The 18,388-nt window shown below is 40.2% G+C and overlaps 1 long non-coding RNA gene across 2 annotated transcripts; it reads right to left on the minus strand.

The window, feature by feature from the left end:
- Positions 1-6,432: 6,432 nt before the first annotated feature.
- On the minus strand, positions 6,433-17,198 carry LOC307229164. Of its 2 annotated transcripts, none has more exons than XR_013844116.1 (4): positions 16,928-17,198; positions 11,743-12,069; positions 11,258-11,398; positions 6,433-6,815 (listed from the first exon to the last, which is right to left on the minus strand). It is a non-coding gene; the product is annotated as an uncharacterized lncRNA (long non-coding RNA). The 2 variants fall into 2 exon arrangements; XR_013844117.1 differs by lacking the exon at positions 6,433-6,815 and adding an exon at positions 9,186-9,266.
- Between the last annotated feature and the right edge of the window lie 1,190 nt (positions 17,199-18,388).

An 18,388-nucleotide genomic window follows, 5' to 3' on the forward strand; every position in this document is an offset into this window, starting at 1 on the left:
ATCACATACATATATACATACCATCATACATATATGTAGTGAAATGTCTTTGCAACGCACCCAGATATTATGCACAATAAGTACAAAGACACAATAACAAAGCAATTAACTAACTAACTACACTAACAAAAATATAGAAACAAACAACATGTACACAAACAAACATAAACATAGAAACAACAACATGTACACAGAAAAACATAAATATAGAAACAAACAACAACATGTACATGGAAATACATGAACATAGCAATAAACAACATTTACATGGAAAAACATAAACATAGCAACAAACAACAACATGTACATGGAAAAACATAAACATAGCAATAAACAACAACATGTACATGGAAAAACATGAATATAGCAATAAACAACAACATGTACATGGAAAAACATAAACATAGAAACAAACAACAACATGTACACAGAAAAACATAAATATCGAAACAAACAACATGTACATGGAAAAACATAAACATAGCAATACACAACATATATTTACATGGAAAAACATAAACATAGAAACAAACAACAACATGTACACAGAAAAACATAAATATAGAAACAAACAACAACATGTACACAGAAAAACATAAACATCGAAACAACAACATATACACAGAAAAACATAAATATAGAAACAAACAACAACATGTACATGGAAAAACATAAACAGAGCAATAAACAACAACATTGACATGGAAAAACATGAACATAGCAATAAACAACAACATGTACATGGAAAAACATGAACATAGCAACAAACAACAACATGTACACAGAAAAATATGAACATGGAAACAACATGTACACAGAAAAACATAAATATCGAAACAAACAACAACATATACATGGAAAAACATAAACATAGCAATAAACAACAACATTAAATGGAAAAACATAAACAGAGCAATAAACAACAACATGTACATGGAAAAACATGAATATAGCAATAAACAACAACATTTACATGGAAAAACATAAACATAGAAACAAACAACATGTACACAGAAAAACATAAATATCGAAACAAACAACAACATGTACATGGAAAAACATAAACAGAGCAATAAACAACAACATTGACATGGAAAACCATGAACAGAGCAATTAACAACAACATGTACATGGAAAAACATGAACATAGCAATAAACAACAACATTGACGTGGAAAAACATAAACATAGCAACAAACAACAACATGTACATGGAAAAACATAAACATAGCAATAAACAACAACATGTACACAGAAAAACATAAATATAGAAACAAACAACAACATGTACACAGAAAAACATAAATATAGCAACAAACAACAACATATACATGGAAAAACATAAACATAGCAATAAACAACAACATTAAATGGAAAAACATAAACAGAGCAATAAACAACAACATGTACATGGAAAAACATGAATATAGCAATAAACAACAACATTTACATGGAAAAACATAAACATAGAAACAAACAACATGTACACAGAAAAACATAAATATCGAAACAAACAACAACATGTACATGGAAAAACATAAACAGAGCAATAAACAACAACATGTACATGGAAAAACATGAACATAGCAATAAACAACAACATTGACGTGGAAAAACATAAACATAGCAACAAACAACAACATGTACATGGAAAAACATAAACATAGCAATAAACAACAACATGTACATGGAAAAACATAAACAGAGCAATAAACAACAACATTTTCATGGAAAAACATAAACAGAGCAACAAACAACAACATTTACATGGAAAAACATGAACATAGCAATAAACAACATGTACATGGAAAAACATAAACATAGAAACAAACAACAACATTTACATGGAAAAACATGAACATAGCAATAAACAACAACATGTACATGGAAAAACATAAACATAGAAACAAACAACAACATTTACATGGAAAAACATGAACATAGCAATAAACAACAACATGTACATGGAAAGACATAAACATAGAAACAATATAACATAGAAGAATATAGAAGCAATAATAAATGAGGGCTTTGCAGGGTGGAGATGTTGGCAGTCTGGTGAAGAAGCTTTATTTGTCATGTATCACACAAAATAGCAGAGGATGGTTTCGATCCATCGACCGCTGGGTTATGGGCCCAGCACGCTTCCGCTGCGCCACTCTGCTGATGAACAGCTTGACAAGACTGGGTGAAAAGACTCGATAAGATAAAGTGTTGCTACGCTTGGATTCAACCTCAGCGAGAGCAAGTCGAATGTCTTTCCATTCAAATCAAGATGTACGATATGAAGTCATTCAGTCAGTCCCAAAAACAGCAAATCAGGGAGGTCGGGTGACATCCCTGCAGGGGCCAGCGCATGCAGGGGTGAGGGGGCGTGAGAGCGTGGACCAGTTGGCAAAGACCGCTTTAAAATTAGGAAATATAGAAATGCAAATGAGTGCGAGTAAAGCAGAGGTTAAATGTTTCAAATGGGGAAAAACAACCAGATCAAATGCATCAAATTCAAAAGAGTGTCACACTTACTAGGGTTGGTAGTGGACACAGGACAGAGGAAACTGTTGACGTCCTTAAGTTTGGGGCATTGTGCACTGAACCAAACACTGAAGATGGCAGGGTTAGGTTTATGGTTAACCCTAACCCTAACCCTAACCCTATCCCTATCCCTAACCACACACAGGCCAGTGTGAGGGATGTTAGGAAGAAGAGTCAGTGCAGCAGAGCTCTACATCCTAGGAAGTCTGGGACACAGAGACACGATGAGGGGTAATGTGAGGGAATTAGGGCTGCAGGGATCCACATTAAAAGGGTTCCTGAGCAGGGCTCAGCAGGGCAGGGTACTGGTATCTTTCTGAAGGGATACAGGGTCTATTATGGGATGTGATGGATAAGCAGGGATACAGAGTCAGGGAGACTGACATGGATAGTAGGACTAGGTGGTAAAGCATGATGGATAAAATGTACTTTTTGGTGTGTGAAGTTTTTTATTGTTTTTCTCAAGGATTTAGATTGTAAGTCTGACATGTGATCCATACTCCGGACCAGAGGGTGGTGGTAATGCACCGAAAAGCTGGATGGCAAACGCTGTAAAACAAGAAGAAGAAAAACATTTTAAAAGTCAATTGACTCTCAAAAATGGGCCAATATAAAGTTAATTCAATAAGTCTTCAAACAGTCGGTGGGGGGCGGTCTCCTATGGTCACACCAGGCTGCCGGGGTACCTGCCCTGTGGCGTTCTGGGTGCGCGGGACGCTCGTCGCTGGGGGGTCGGGCTGTGGGTGGGGGGGTCGGGCTGTGGGTGGGGGGGCCGTCTGCCACCCTCTGTTCTGTGGTCCGCATGCTCGGCGGCTGGGGGCTGACCAAGGGCCTGATAGGGGCGCGGAGCTTCCCGGCATGGCGGAGGCGCATGGAGGACCGCTCTGCGCCCATGGCTGATCGCTGTAGGTACGCTGCCTACAGCGTTCATGGGAGGTGGGCGCCCTTGGGCACGGTTGGATCCGGGGGGAAGGGGTCTGCGCGTTTGCTCCCCGGTTTGCTCCGCCCCTGTATCGATCCGGTCGCGATTCGCCTATCTCTCCCAGTGCCAAAACTCATTCTCAGCACATACACCACACAATAGGGCAAGGGCGGCCAGTGGCGATAGTGGCGCCGCCCCTGCGGTCGCCTGCGCTGGCGCTCCGGTCGTTTAGGAATCAGTTAGTTGGTCTAGTAGAAAGAAATTTTCTTAGGTAGCTACTGTGTTCTGTCTAGGACATAGTGTGCATGATCACCGTGTGCGTTGCATTAAAATTCACTGCATATATGTATGAAAGTATGTATGTGACGAATAAACCTTGAATCTTGACTCTTGAAGGGCTTGCAGGATGGGTGGGGTGCAAGTTATGTGGGTGGGGATGCGGCGGGCTGCTGCCATCTTGCCTGTCACGCTCCTACCCAAGCGTGCTTCTCATGTGTCCCCAAATTGTAATGCCACTCATATACAATCCTACTCCAAGCGACACTCCACCGGACCAGGGTCTGCGGGGCAGGAGGGGTGCCAGTGATTCAGGTTCGACTTGCCTGACGGACTCGCACCCCCAACCCTGCAATTTTAACTGCAATTACCAACAGCACACATTGAGCACTGGAGTTTTCCGCGGTGGCGGGTCGCTGGCGGGTCAGTTTGGGGAAGTGGTTGGCCAGGGGGGTGATATGGTGGGTCCCCCCTGCCGGCTGGGCTGGAGTCCTGACGGCTTGTGCCTGGTGGCTTAGGATGTGCTTTGGAAGAAATTATTCTGCAAGATCGGTGAGGTCAATCTGCCCACTACAAGAAAACAAAAACTGAGAATATTCGAGATATTTATTCTGCAGAATAAAAAGAAAGGTTCAGTACTGCACCAAAGCAGTGTTCTGACCAGTCTGATGTTATTTCTGCTGAAGAGGGCTTTATACAAAAACAGAGGGTGTGGCTTGGGTCAGAAGTCCTTTTCAAGTCTGTGACCCCCAACTGTTTCCCTGGATGCCACCCTCAGACAGTGAATTCACAGGAACCTGTAAATGACCTGGCAGACGCGGATTACAATCCCTTACAATGCACCTCCAGGCTCCCTGTGGTTATTATTCATCTCCATAGAAGGTAAACAGGACAAAATGTGATCTGGTTCTTCCATATTAGAATTGACATTGTAGAGAGAAAGAACATTTCTGTTATAAGAATTTTATAACATACATATTGTTGTGCCTTTCACGTGAACTCTTGTACAACATATGTGTACTCGGTTTGTCCTTCTAAATGCTAAGTAAGAGTTCACGTTTTATTGCTGTGCCTTTCAAGTTAACTCTTGTACGATGTTTGTATACTCGGTTTGTCCTTCTAAGGCTAAGTAGAACTCCTGTCGTGAAAAGGAAGTTAACTAGTCACTTACTGTGTCGTAAAGATGAGGAAGGAAACCTCAACAGATAGTCGGTCTCAACCAAACTCCCCCATCAATGATCTACGCAGGGGCGTTGCGACATCTACTGACCTTCCTCCCAGCGACTCCTCAGTTTTCCACTCCAAGAAGACTGTATGAAAAGCTCAAACTCTCCAGTGAGAATTGAGCACTTCCTCTGTAACATTCTGTTGTGTTGTTACACTGAAACTGTTCCTCTTGTACAACCTTGGATCCTCTTGTACAAGATTAAATACTTTATTAACCTAAAGTATTTGTCTCAGATTTCCTCTGTAACGGTTAGTCCGTCCACAAACAAAGTTTATAACTGTTAAACTTTTACAATTTCTCTTTACATAAACTCTGGGGGGCTCCTGGGAAAACAGAGACAATGTTTTAACCCCCCCCCCCCTACAGGTAGAGGCCTTTGTTCTCATTCAAAATAGTTGATCATGTGCATTTTTCTCTCACAGTAGTGCGACCTGGCTGGGCTGCGGAGAGCACCACCAGGTGCCTTTCGGGGCCCCTGGGGGGGCTGCTTGCCGTTGTGGGTGTGGGTTGGGGTGTGGGGGGCGGCTGTTGGCCTTTTGCTTCTGCTGCCTGGCTTCTCTGCTGTGGGTGCCCCGGGTGCTGGGGGTGGTGGAGGGCCCAGATGGGGTGTCTACACAGCTGCGGAGTTCGGGGGGCTTCGGGGCCCTTTCCACTGCTTGAAGGCGCCGAGACTTATACACAACAACCAACTGGGATAAGTCCTGTACGCACACACACACACACACACACCCCAGCACCCTCCTGGTTGCATTCCTCTCCTTTTCTCCCTCATTTACTGTCATAACTATGACAGGAAGAGGCCACGTGACCAGTTGTAGTTCCAGTTTTCCTGGACGTAATTCACTGTTTTTCGATATACATGTTGTCGTCCAGTGTTCTTGTTTTTGTGTAAATGTTGTTTGTTTCTATGTTTATTTGTCTCACCGTGGTGATTCTCTCTTTTGGAGTAGTTATCAGTTGTTTATTAACCCAAACATTGGTAAATAGTTCTCCAAAGAGGGGGTTGGTGGTGGTTGTGTATAATAAAAGCTGTGCTCAGGTCGTCACAGGACAGAGTTATTGCAGCAGTTGTTGATGATTAAAGAATGAATAAAGAGTTTCATTGCAGGTTGACAAATTCAACTCCACTTGCAAATAACCCTGTCCTGAATACGATGGAACAAATACTCTGTGTTGTATGTCCAGCACCCTGACAGCACAGGTTAAAAAATAAATAAATAAATAAATAGTCGAGCTGTAGTGAGTGATATTTATTTGCATTCCAAGAATATGGCGGTCTGAATCCCCTTAAAAGAAGAAGTAACAGTTATTAACGTTATTATAACCAAGCTAGCTTTAGCATGAGCATAAAGCTGCTGGTCACTATCCACTGTGTGTGAAGGTTCATCATAGGATTTCTCAAAGGAGTTTCTGGAAAACCCTTCAGTTTTATTATTATTATTATTATTACTATAATTATTATTATTATTGGGGTCTTTCTAGAATGTTATTTGAAAGTGACTTAACACACATATCCTACATTATGGGCTGCTTTCCTGGACAGGCCTTTCACTACACATGGTTAGTTGTCGTTTAGTTGTGCTCGGACCCGTTGGAAAAGAGAGTTCCTCCGCTCGCTGGGTTCTTCCAAATATCTGTTTGATAGACGACGTTGAATAAAACGTTAGAAAAGCAAACTAACTTTTTCAAAAACTATCTTAGCTCCGTAAAGTCGTCGTTTTCTTCTTCCACGAGCGTACGACGTACACGCTCAATGCAGACGTTCATGCCCACTTCTGCTGTTGAAGTCATGTGTTTCCAGTCCACCATGGACATCCATGGGGGACATCCTCCATCTTTGGTCTGCGCCTGGGTCCCTCTCCACATATAGAAAACATGTTAAAATATAAGAAAGTGATGGTGGCGCCAATAGAGATGCATTCAGAACATGTATAGCACTTATAAGATCAGTGCTTGATCACGGTTCTGTACATATAGATCAGCATCTTTAAAATCTTTAAAAGGCTACAAGTAATGTGGCCAGAGGGCTCCATTACATGCATCCAACAAGGCCTTAACTGGTTGTTCTCCCTAACAACAGGTTCTTTAAAATCCCGGCAAATCACATAAGCAGCAAAATGGTGAATAGAAAACTACAGCTTTATTTAATAAACAGCAGTTAATGTAAGAGGGGAGGGCTTGCAGAGGCTGACATATCAGTCAGATTCACAATCCGTTTATTTCTCAATGTACATTTACCAGGAATTTCTCTGCTGAGGTTTGGTCACTTCAGCACAGACCATAAGCATTAAAACATAAAAAGCTCAACAGTCTGAAAAAAAGGAGAACACAAATAGTAATAAAATAAAATTAAGAAATACTATTTAAATGTCAAAATGCTAAAAATACAAAACAGAAATAGTAAGCTGGTGCAGGCCGCATCACACTACCTTCAGCTCCAGTTTTTGTAGAGATAACACAATATGATGTTTGCACACACCAGTACTTTGGGTTGCTGAAGCCAGGTGCATACATTACATTGATCAGACGCTTTTATCCAAAGCTACTTACAATTATTCAAACACCGACGGACGCAGCCATCAGAAGCAATTAGGGGTTAAGTGTCTTGCTCAAGGACACTACAGCACGCTAGCAGGAGGAGCCTGGGATCAAACCAGCAACCTTTGGATTACTAGACAACCAGCTCTACCTCCTGAGCTACCGTCCCCCACCTGATACGTTTTAAGACATCCAGAATACTTTCTGTTCCCAGTTACTGCTAATCTACTTTTGAATGGCAACAACTTCAGGGTTGAATGGTGACGACCGTGAAGACTCAGTGGTCAACAGCTTCTTTTAAACACTCTTCTGAGGCGGCGAGTTTGGGATGGCTTCTGGCCTCAAAATGGCAGAAGTGGCAGAGTTTTGGGTTCATCTCCATTCTGATTGGCTGTTGATAATTCCCTGACTAGTGAAGGTAATTTAACTTTATACGCAAAAAATCACATATCTCCACACAACACTATGTTCAAAACAATTAATGATTTCACAACATAAACTCTTGTGACAATGTTTACATACAAACAAATACAATTAAAACCAAACACATGGTCAAGGCATCAGTCATCTTCCACAACCACTCTCAATAACATAACATTCTTGAGCAATTAACGATTAAGATTTGGAATTACTAACTATAACAACATTATATCAACACACATCCTAATAAAAGGCATAAGGCATCTTTAATCAAATTTTATTAAGCACCACAGGACACTGTGATGTTGGTAGTGGTCGCGGTTTTCTGGTCGGCCGCCAAATGGCAACCTGGCTGAATGAAAATGTATGCATTTAAACAATATTATTAGTATCCTCCCCAAATTAGTTTGCATTGTGATGAGAGTTGGATCATTTATAGAAAGATCTCCACTAATGCATTGATCAAGTAACGGTCTATGTCTAGGCTCCCTGCTCGTGGCTGTTAGACAGTGATTTCCAGTTGTAAGATCAATGTAAATGTGCTAGTTAGAGTTTCTATAATCCTGATTTTTGTTTTATTGTTGACATTGTTACGGCTGTTCTCCTGTGTGGGTACGCTGATGTTTTTTAAGAAATCCTGATCTATTGAATCCTTTCCCACACTGTTGACATTTGTACGGCTGTTCTCCTGTGTGGATACGCTGATGTTCCTTGAGAGATTGTGATTGACTGAATCCTTTCCCACACTGTTGACATTTGTACGGCCGTTCTCCCGTGTGAGTATGCTGATGTCTCTTAAGACATCCTGATCTATTGAATCCTTTCCCACATTGTTGACATTTGTACGGACGTTCTCCTGTGTGGATACGCTGATGTTCCTTAAGAGATTGTGACTGATTGAATCCCTTCCCACACTGTTGACATTTGTATGGTCGTTCTCCTGTGTGAACATGTTGATGTCTTTCGAGATTTTGCGATTGTTTGAATCCTTTCCCACACTGCTGACATTTGTACGGCTGTTCTCCTGTGTGAATACGCTGATGTCTTCCAAGATTTTGCAATTGACTGAATCCTTTCCCACACAGGTGACATTTGAACGGCTGTTCTCCTGTGTGAATACGCTGATGTCTTTCGAGACGTGCTGAAAGACCGAATCCTTTCCCACATTGTTGACATTTGTACGGCCGTTCTCCTGTGTGAATAAGCTGATGTACCTTGAGATAACCTGATTGACTGAATCCTTTCCCACACTGCTGACAGTGGTACAATCCTTTGTTTACTGTGTGGATACGTTCATGAATTTTGAGTTGACTTGATGGAAAATCTGTCTCATCCAACTGGGAGTTCACGACTGCAAGAGAAAGAAAGAAAGAAAGAATGAAAGAAAGAAAGAAAGAAAAAGTAAGAAATAAAGAAAAAGAAAAAGTCAGAGGGCATGCAGGGCTCAACACTCACTTTTAAGAGCTGGCAACCAGGCATCAGCTTTTGGTTGCTGAAACTGAAAATATGGTTGCCATTATCGCCTTACAGTTTTAGTTATTAAGATACTATGCAGTTATAAATCAGCTTAATAATGAAAATGTGACATGAAAGAAGTGTTGAAAAGCAGTAACTGAATGATTCTTTGTAGTTTATTTTTCATCAGATTGTTATAGAATTTGAATCTCAAGAGGGAAAGAAACAAACCAAGACAGACAAGAGTTGGGATAACACTAACTCCTCTGGTCACATTTTGCCTGATCACACTTCCACGTAATTCTAACTTGCATCTTTCCATTTAAAAGTAGCTCTCCTCCAGATGGGGTCTGAGCCATGTTCAATATTAATACTTCAATATTAATACTGTCTGTCTACAAAGATAAGAACTGATAAGAACAACGGAGTCACTAAGTCGGACCAGGAATTAACAGACAGATGTGAAACCACTTAACTGATCCCAAACTCTATGAAAACGAAACCCCTTTCTCATCCTGATGAACATTCAAATACGCACATGAAAGATAACGACAGACACTGAGACCCAGCGGACACAGCAGGACACCAATCTGTGTGTTGATAACCTCACTGTCACTTTTCTATTGTCTCCCACCAAAGTCGCACAAAGGTGAAAGTTTCCCCGGCATCTCCTGCCACGAACTGATAACACGCCCAAAGAAATGGCCTCTCTGGAACAATTCTTGGTATTACGGTATCTACATGAGTTATCAATTTAATCAATCTGTAACCAACCTATGTTTAAGCTAAAAATGTTCCCATTCAAATGGATTGACACTCCTCTCTACGGCAAGAAACGGCGGAGATATCCACGCCACACCAGATCTCAAGGTATTTCTTTCATGGACCATGTTTTTTCACATCTAGTTTTTGTTTTTAGTTTAGTTTTCGTTAACTGCACAGGGACGCAAACACATGTACGAGTGTGAAAAAAGGTCTTAGGATGGTAGCTCAGGAGGTAGAACTGGTTGTCTAGTAATCTAAAGGTTTCTGGTTGGATCCCAGGCTCCTCCTGCTAGCATGCTGTAGTGTCCTTGAGCGAGACACTTAACCCCTAATTGCCCCCGATGGCTGCATCCGTTGGTGTTTGAATAATTGTAAATCCTTTGGATAAAAGCGTCTGCTAAATGTAATGTAGTCTGAAATGTAATTATGGTGGGAGCCGACGGTTGCCAGAGTTCAAATGAACGCGTCGTTCTCTCGGATGGATACTTTTTTTTTTTTAAATCAAAAATACTAAAATGGCTCACCGCGCCATACCCCTCCCCCACGATATTTCTTTGTGTTTTTGGTTCAGGTTCATCTGGTTCTTTCTCAGTTGAATCAATTTGCACATTTGTTTGTGATGTTGACAGGTTAGTTGAACTTTTAACTCTACGTCGAAAAACCTTATATTGTTTGTTATTTATTTATTTGCCAATCAGTTTGGACGATCAAAAGATGACCTTTCACCTCTAACCAATCACATTTGTCGAAATAGAAATAAGCCTCGCCCAAAGATTGCGCTTGTAAACACAGTACACACAAAGCGGAGACAGAGCGCAGCGTCCGAAACTCGGATCCGAAGCCGAAAGATGATGTATCCTTGACAACAAGGACACAAACGTTCATAGTTGTATTTTTTTGATATTTAAGTTCTGACCCAAAGCAGACGCTAAATATTAATTGTGTAAAATATGTCGACGAGACGTCAACACCACAAACTTTATAAATTATTTACACCTTCTTGTCATATTTATTTTGCTTTGGATTTCATCAAAATTGTGACAGGTCAAAGCAGCCCTCTCTCCAGAGTATGTCAACATTCTCATCTTCTTAAAGAACAATACTTTTGGCAGGGGTCCTTACTCATGTAACATGGAAGATACCACATGTTTTGGGTGGGGGTCCAAGACAGCGCCGCCATCTGCGATGGACTGAGTAGTGGACTCGTTCTCTGTGGAAGATGAGGACGTGGGGCGGACACATGGCTCTCGGGTTGAAGCGCTCCTAAAAAGGAAGTGATGTAATGTCACGGAACTCAGAAAACTCAGAAGTAATGCTGCATTCAATGGAACTTGGATAACTGTAATTTGTGTTGTTTTCCACCAGATATTATTTTTATTTCAAAAGATGTTTTGTTGAATTACAAATAATTGTGCTATTAGTTGTATTATGAAATCATTGTAATTCATAAGCAACATGACTAACCTGGACCCGTATGTGCTGCCTTGAAGCTATTTTTGATAATTATTATTATTCAGATAAAAGTTACTTATTAAGAAACAAGTGTTTTCTTTACAAATCAACACTCGATAGTCTAACAATGGCAACAGGAAACAATAAAACGTTACCTGACTGATGTTCTCGGGTCTCCATCCAATCTTCATCACTATCTTCAGTTTGAGAAGAGTCTGAAGAGAGGAGCTTCTCATCACAAGTTGGTTGTGAAACAGAAGCTGGATCTAAGCTCCCAGCTGCTTCTGATATTCCACAGTCCTGAGCACGTTCTCCATCACTTTCACTCTTCACACAGACAGGAAGGAATGGGAACTTGGTCCAGAGGTCCTCCTCTTCCTCTTTAATGTGTGGAGGCTCTGGCTCCACCTTGACCAGACTGGGGCTCCTCTCCTGCTGCTCCTCTTTACAGACAGACAGCTGCTGGAGCTCTGGAGGCAACACTGAAATACAGACACAGTCAGTGCAGAAAACTAGGATAGTGTGTCCAAGCTGAGGTGAGAGGGCTCTTTAATGGTCACGTCAACTTGTATTGTGTAATGTTGTCAAATGTTGTTAGTGACAGACAGACAGATAGATGTACAGTGGGGCAAAAAAGTATTTAGTCAGCCACCAATTGTAAAAGTTCTCCCACTTAAAAAGATGAGAGAGGCCTGTTATTTTCATCATAGGTTCACCTCAACTATAAGAGACAAAATGAGAAAAAAAAATCCAGAAGATCACATTGTCTGATTTTTAAAGAATTTATTTGCAAATTATGGTGGAAAATAAGTATTTGGTCAATAACAAAAGTTCATCTCAATACTTTGTTATATACCCTTTGTTTGCAATGACAGAGGTCAAACGTTTTCTGTAAGTCTTCACAAGGTTTTCACACACTGTTGCTGGTAGTTTGGTCCATTCCTCCATGCAGATCTCCTCTAGAGCAGTGATGTTTTGGGGCTGTCGCTGGGCAACACAGACTCTCAACTCACTCCAAAGATTTTCTATGGGGTTGAGATCTGGAGACTGGCTAGGCCACTCCAGGACCTTGAAATGCTTCTTACGAAGCCACTCCTTCGTTGCCCGGGCGGTGTGTTTGGGATCATTGTCATGCTGAAAGACCCAGCCACGTTTCATCTTCAATGCCCTTGCTGATGGAAGGAGGTTTTCACTCAAAATCTCACGATACATGGCCCCATTCATTCTTTCCTTTACACGGATCAGTCGTCCTGGTCCCTTTGCAGAAAAACAGCCCCAAAGCATGATGTTTCCACCCTCATGCTTCACAGTAGGTATGGTGTTCTTTGGATGCAACTCAGCTTTCTTTCTCCTCCAAACACGACAAGTTGAGTTTTTACCAAAAAGTTCTATTTTGGTTTCCTCTGACCATATGACATTCTCCCAATCCTCTTCTGGATCATCCAAATGCTCTCTAGCAAACTTCAGACGGGCCTGGACATGTACTGGCTTAAGCAGGGGGACACGTCTGGCACTGCAGAATTTGAGTCCCTGGCGGCGTAGTGTGTTACTGATGGTAGCCTTTGTTACTTTGGTCCCAGCTCTCTGCAGGTCATTCACTAGGTCCCCCCGTGTGGTTCTGGGATGTTTGCTCACTGTTCTTGTGATAATTTTGACCCCATGGGGTGAGATCTTGCATGGAGCCCCAGATCGATGGAGATTATCAGTGGTCTTGTATGTCTTCCATTTTCTAATAATTGCTCCCACAGTTGATTTCTTCACAACAAGCTGCTTACCTACTGCAGATTCAGTCTTCCCAGCCTGGTGCAGGTCTACAATTTTGTTTCTGGTGTCCTTTGACAGCTCTTTGGTCTTGGCCATAGTGGAGTTTGGAGTGTGACTGTTTGAGGTTGTGGACAGGTGTCTTTTATACTGATAACGAGTTCAAACAGGTGACATTAATACAGGTAACGAGTGGAGGACAGAGGAGCCTCTTAAAGAAAAAGTTACAGGTCTGTGAAAGCCAGAAATCTTGCTTGTTTGTAGGTGACCAAATACTTATTTAACCGAGGAATTTACCAATGAATTCATTAAAAATCCTGCAATGTGATTTCCTGGATTCTTTCCCCCCATTCTGTCTCTCATAGTCGAAGTGAACCTATGATGAAAATTACAGGCCTTTCTCATCTTTTTTAGTGGGAGAACTTGCACAATTGGTGGCTGACTAAATACTTTTTTGCCCCACTGTATGTAATAAAGTAGAGTGTCTCTTCATACAGACAGACGGACAGACAGACAGATAGATGTGTGTAATAAAGTAGTGTCTCTTCATACAGACGGACAGACAGATAGATGTATGTAATAAAGTAGTCTCTTCATACAGACAGACAGACAGATGTATGTAATAAAGTAGAGTGTCTCTTCACACAGACAGACAGACAGATAGATGTATGTAATAAAGGAGAGTGTCTCTTCATACAGACAGACAGACAGATAGATAGATGTAATAAAGTAGAGTGTCTCTTTATACAGACAGACAGACAGACAGATAGATAGATGTATGTAATAAAGTAGTGTCTCTTCATACAGACAGACAGACAGATAGATGTATGTAATAAAGTAGTGTCTCTTCATACAGACAGACAGACAGACAGACAGATGTATGTAATAAAGGAGAGTGTCTCTTCATACAGACAGACAGACAGATAGATAGATGTAATAAAGTAGAGTGTCTCTTTATACAGACAGACAGACAGATAGATGTATGTAATAAAGTAGTGTCTCTTCATACAGACAGACAGACAGATAGATGTATGTAATAAAGTAGTGTCTCTTCATACAGACAGACAGATAGATGTATGTAATAAAGTAGTGTCTCTTCATACAGACAGACAGACAGACAGATAGATGTATGTCATAAAGTAGTGTCTCTTCATACAGACAGACAGACAGACAGACAGATAGATGTATGTCATAAAGTAGTGTCTCTTCATACAGACAGACAGACAGACAGATAGTTGTATGTCATAAAGTAGTGTCTCTTCATACAGACAGACAGACAGACAGATAGATGTATGTAATAAAGTAGTGTCTCTTCATACAGACAGACAGACAGATAGATGTATGTAATAAAGTAGTGTCTCTTCATACAGACAGACAGACAGACAGACAGATAGATGTATGTCATAAAGTAGTGTCTCTTCATACAGACAGACAGACAGACAGACAGATAGATGTATGTAATAAAGTAGTGTCTCTTCATACAGACAGACAGATAGATGTATGTAATAAAGTAGAGTGTCTCTTCATACAGACAGACAGACAGACAGATAGATGTATGTAATAAAGTAGTGTCTCTTCATACAGACAGACAGACAGATAGATGTATGTCATAAAGTAGTGTCTCTTCATACAGACAGACAGACAGATAGATGTATGTAATAAAGTAGTGTCTCTTCATACAGACAGACAGACAGATAGATGTATGTCATAAAGTAGTGTCTCTTCATACAGACAGACAGACAGACAGATAGATGTATGTCATAAAGTAGTGTCTCTTCATACAGACAGACAGACAGATAGATGTATGTCATAAAGTAGTGTCTCTTCATACAGACAGACAGATAGATGTATGTAATAAAGTAGTGTCTCTTCATACAGACAGACAGACAGATAGATGTATGTCATAAAGTAGTGTCTCTTCATACAGACAGACAGACAGATAGATGTATGTAATAAAGTAGTGTCTCTTCATACAGACAGACAGACAGATAGATGTATGTAATAAAGTAGTGTCTCTTCATACAGACAGACAGACAGATAGATGTATGTAATAAAGTAGTGTCTCTTCATACAGACAGACAGACAGATAGATGTATGTAATAAAGTAGTGTCTCTTCATACAGACAGACAGACAGATAGATGTATGTCATAAAGTAGTGTCTCTTCATACAGACAGACAGACAGATAGATGTATGTAATAAAGTAGTGTCTCTTCATACAGACAGACAGACAGACAGACAGATAGATGTATGTCATAAAGTAGTGTCTCTTCATACAGACAGACAGACAGACAGATAGATGTATGTAATAAAGTAGTGTCTCTTCATACAGACAGACAGACAGATAGATGTATGTCATAAAGTAGTGTCTCTTCATACAGACAGACAGACAGATAGATGTATGTCATAAAGTAGTGTCTCTTCATACAGACAGACAGACAGACAGATAGATGTATGTCATAAAGTAGTGTCTCTTCATACAGACAGACAGACAGATAGATGTATGTAATAAAGTAGTGTCTCTTAATACAGACAGACAGACAGACAGATAGATGTATGTAATAAAGTAGTGTCTCTTCATACAGACAGACAGACAGACAGATAGATGTATGTAATAAAGTAGTGTCTCTTCATACAGACAGACAGACAGATAGATGTATGTAATAAAGTAGTGTCTCTTCATACAGACAGACAGACAGATAGATGTATGTAATAAAGTAGTGTCTCTTCATACAGACAGACAGACAGATAGATGTATGTAATAAAGTAGTGTCTCTTCATACAGACAGACAGATAGATGTATGTAATAAAGTAGTGTCTCTTCATACAGACAGACAGACAGACAGATAGATGTATGTCATAAAGTAGTGTCTCTTCATACAGACAGACAGACAGATAGATGGATGTATGTCATAAAGTAGTGTCTCTTCATACAGACAGACAGACAGACAGATAGATGTATGTAATAAAGTAGTGTCTCTTCATACAGACAGACAGACAGACAGACAGATAGATGTATGTAATAAAGTAGTGTCTCTTCATACAGACAGACAGACAGATAGATGTATGTCATAAAGTAGTGTCTCTTCATACAGACAGACAGACAGATAGATGTATGTAATAAAGTAGTGTCTCTTCATACAGACAGACAGACAGATAGATGTATGTAATAAAGTAGTGTCTCTTCATACAGACAGACAGACAGACAGATAGATGTATGTCATAAAGTAGTGTCTCTTCATACAGACAGACAGACAGATAGATGTATGTCATAAAGTAGTGTCTCTTCATACAGACAGACAGACAGATAGATGTATGTCATAAAGTAGTGTCTCTTCATACAGACAGACAGACAGATAGATGTATGTAATAAAGTAGTGTCTCTTCATACAGACAGACAGACAGATAGATGTATGTAATAAAGTAGTGTCTCTTCATACAGACAGACAGACAGATAGATGTATGTAATAAAGTAGTGTCTCTTCATACAGACAGACAGACAGATAGATGTATGTCATAAAGTAGTGTCTCTTCATACAGACAGACAGAGCGACAGATAGATGTAGGTCTTCATACAGACCTGCTCTGTGTAGCTTGACTTCAGGTGTCAGTATTAAATACAGTAGTTTGTTCAGCCTGCAGAGCTCCTGGTTCGAGCGCCCCAGTCTGTTCTCACAATCCACCACAGATTCTTCTAAATGTCTGACAATGTCTTTGTCTGCTGCTGCTGCCAGTTTCTCGCTCAATAAAACTCTCACTTCTTTACCTACTTTTACCTTTTCACAGACTAATAAAACCTCTTCAACCGCAGCAACCATTCGCTCTTGAACAGAAACAGTGAAAAGCTGGAGTTGCTCGGCCATTGTTTCTTCTTCTTCTTCGTCTTCTTCTTCTTTCTTTTAATGGCGGGAGGTCGACAACTTTACGTGCATTACCGCCACTGACTGGTGTGGAGTGTGAACTGCAGTTTAAAATGATGGACTTTGAATGGTATTATGGACCCTGCTGGTCGGAGGATGTTTTGATTCAAGAGGTTTATTTATCACATACATATATACATACCATCATACATATATGTAGTGAAATGTCTTTGCAACGCACCCAGATATTATGCACAATAAGTACAAAGACACAATAACAAAGCAATTAACTAACTAACTACACTAACAAAAATATAGAAACAAACAACATGTACACAAACAAACATAAACATAGAAACAACAACATGTACACAGAAAAACATAAATATAGAAACAAACAACATGTACACAAACAAACATAAACATAGAAACAACAACATGTACACAGAAAAACATAAATATAGAAACAAACAACATGTACACAAACAAACATAGACATAGAAACAACAACATGTACATGGAAAAACAAACATAAAAACAAAAACATGTACTATGTAATAAGTAATGTAATAAGTACTAAGACACAATAACAAAGTAATTAACTAACTAAGTAAAGTAACTGATTCCTTACATTTAGTCATTTTAGCAGACGCTTTTATCCAAAGCCACTTACAATTGGTCAAACACTGACGGACGCAGCCATCAGGAGCAATGAGGGTTAAGTGTCTTGCTCAAGGACACTACAGCATGCTAGCAGGAGGAGCCTGGGATCCAACCAGCAACCTTAACATCACTAGACCACCAGCTCTACCGCCTGAGCTACCATCCCCCTTCCTAAAATGTAATTGTTTATAAATTGAATAAAATAAGTATATAGCTTATAGTAATATACTGAACAGGAATACAAAATAGAAATAAGAGGAATAGACAGTTTGTACAGATATGTGTTGTCAAGTGAGGTAGTGTGTGTGTGTACATATACAGTACAATATGCAAAAGTACTACAGCAATACAGTAACAGTACAGTATGCAGTAACCCAGAACAGTGATACAGTATGCAGTACAGTATGCTGCATACAGTAAAGTAAGGCAGTATGCAGTACAGTATGCTACATACAGTACAATAAGGCAGTGTGAGTGACTCAGTACCTTTTGTTAGGACCCCTGGTGAGGTCAGCGTT

Source organism: Zeus faber, assembly GCF_960531495.2.
Source record: "Zeus faber genome assembly, chromosome: 4".
NCBI lineage: Eukaryota > Metazoa > Chordata > Actinopteri > Zeiformes > Zeidae > Zeus > Zeus faber.